This window comes from Lactuca serriola, chromosome 3 (genome assembly GCF_051521515.1).
Source record: "Lactuca serriola cultivar US96UC23 chromosome 3, Lser_US96UC23_V15, whole genome shotgun sequence".
In the NCBI taxonomy this organism is placed as follows: Eukaryota; Viridiplantae; Streptophyta; class Magnoliopsida; order Asterales; family Asteraceae; genus Lactuca; species Lactuca serriola.
This window is the reverse complement of record NC_136410.1, coordinates 283,355,624-283,358,187: the sequence shown is the minus strand read 5'-3', so window position 1 is coordinate 283,358,187 and position 2,564 is coordinate 283,355,624.

The following is a 2,564-nucleotide window of genomic DNA, read 5'->3' as shown; positions in this document are numbered from 1 at the left end:
CCTTACCGCCTCTACTAAACCGTACCACCACCTTAATCACCACCTCCACCACTTTCCTCTTCCATACCGCCACAGTCGAACCACTACCAAACCATCGCATCACGAACACACATTCGCACCGGTCACCACCTACAAAAATAGTAGCCACACCATTAGGTATGTCATCTCTCAGCTCTGTCTCTCTCGCTCACAAAGCCTAACCGCACCACTTACTCTTCTTTTATTTCTATGTACAACCTAAATTTCATCACCACAACAGCCATTTGTTACCAGATCTCTAAAAACCAACGATTTTTTATGCTCTGATTTAGGTTCGATATAATGGTAACATATGTTTAGTTTTCTTGGATTTGTTTTCTCATGAAGTATTTCGTCAGTCGGATCCTAATGAACATTTGGTCTCCATTTATAGATCTGGACATGAAACGTGAAAAGGAATAAAGAAAATGGATTTGTCAGATGATCTTCACTACACCAGATCCATATACATTTTTCCCCTTCATCATTTATGGTTAGTAACTTTCAGGTTGCTATTATGGTGATTTTCAAGTTGTTCATTCTGCCTTTTGTTCATTAAGGTAAGTTTTCTTTTCAAGAAATTTTCTTCAAGTTCATATTTAACTGTATATGATTTTTCTTTTGAAACTACTAACTATATGGCTTTTTTAGTAATTGGAGCTTTCTTGGAGACAAGGCCCATGCTAGTTGACTGGGAAATAACATGGCAGGTAACATTTTTTCTTTTGCTCTTTCTACTGACTTCATATGTTTGATAGGCTCTTGTGTTGTGTATAAATATTTGTGTACATTTGTATGTATAGTTGTGTATATTTTTCAGTATTTGAGTGTATCTATAGGTAGCTGGATGTCTATTTGTCCATTGTTGAAGAAAATTGTACCATAACGTATATTTGTTATGATTTTTGTTGTAGGGTCTTCTGATTTTTTTTGGATCTCAATAGCAAATTAGCTGGTTGAAAGTAAACGCTATCCAACATTTGAAGTTGAATCCCAACATCGAGCCTGGAGTTGCTTCGTAGTAAATCCATGGATGTTATAAAAGTAATTTTTCCTTGTTTTCAATGCTTAATCTTAGTTTTGTTTCTATTTTTCATTAATTTAATCTAAATTTGTTTGTTATGGTTATGCTTTTTTTAGGGTTTCTCAAGGTGTTAGTTCCAGGGGTTTTGTTAGGTTTGTTGAGATTGTAAAAGAAGTAGGCTTAGAAGAGGCTTGAAGAACATTGGTGATTTGCATATTACAAATTTATTAAAAATTTGATGTCCATCTTTTTAGAATGTGCTTTGTTGACTTTGTATTTTCTATCTTGATTTTAAATTTCTCTTGTGTATATGAAGGTATTTGAGTAAAATCTGCCATTGGGAAAACAGAGAAACAAGCATCAAAACATTTATGTATCTAAAATGAAATTCTTTATCTTAACTTTGATTGTAGGGTGTTTCTTTTTAACCTTTATAAGAGATTGTGGTATGTGATTGATTTGACTGGAGGTGTAGAGAACTCGAACTGTGAAAGTTGAGCTGGTAAAGGTGCATCTACTACTCCTCAAAGCCTCTATGTACGGTTGAGTGGTGGTCACTTGCTTCTGTTTCTGCACCTGAGTTTGAATATGGGTTTGAACCTTGATATGATGGCTTGGTTTGTATCTGCCTCTCTTTACCTCCACATAGTGAGGCTGCATTTCAGATTATTTTGTACTTGGAATAATAATATTTGCTGGATTTTTTTAATGTATTGAGCCCATTTGAAATGAGCTGACTTCATAATTACATCCTCATCTTCAAACCCTTATATTGGGAATTTTGCTTTTATTATTGTCCATAATGGTACTCTGTAAGTGGATTTTGATAATTGTTGTATAACATTGTTAGTTTGTTCTTTTGGTGGTATGTGTTCTTTTTTCTTCTTTTAGGGGAACTGTTGTAGGATGATTTCGAAATTCACACCATCACATTAGCTTTCAAAGAGCTACAATTTACTGGAATGGCTTTATTCTATATCGTATTCTCCAAAGCATCTCCAAATAGTTGTAGAAGAGTGTGAGTCTGATGTGGAAACATGAAATTAAAAGTTTTGTATCATGAGTAAAAGAATAGTTGAGATCAGATGTGTATAAATTTGAAAATCCTAATAATAATAGCATTGCACTTCTTTTTGTTTTCTCTTTAAGCATTGAGAAATGATTTGGATTTGGATATGATACTATAATTGGGTATATTTTACAAGTCATATAGTGTTATACAGGAATAAATGAAAGTAGGATGTCATAATAAACATGTCTATGGATGTACATTGCTATTGTTTTTGTTTAAAATAATTTAAAGCGGTGAAACACTGTAGAGATCCGAATATTTTTGGTGAATGAAATAATACTTGCCAAGTTTCTACATATCATTGCATCTTGCCTGACTTTTGAAGTCAAAAGTTTATGATGGTTCGATACCAAAGGTATAAAGGTCATTCTATAAATCTATTATTTAAAATTAAGTGCTATTAGCAAATGAAATAGGTACCAAACAAAGAGATGTATAGCTTTATAATAT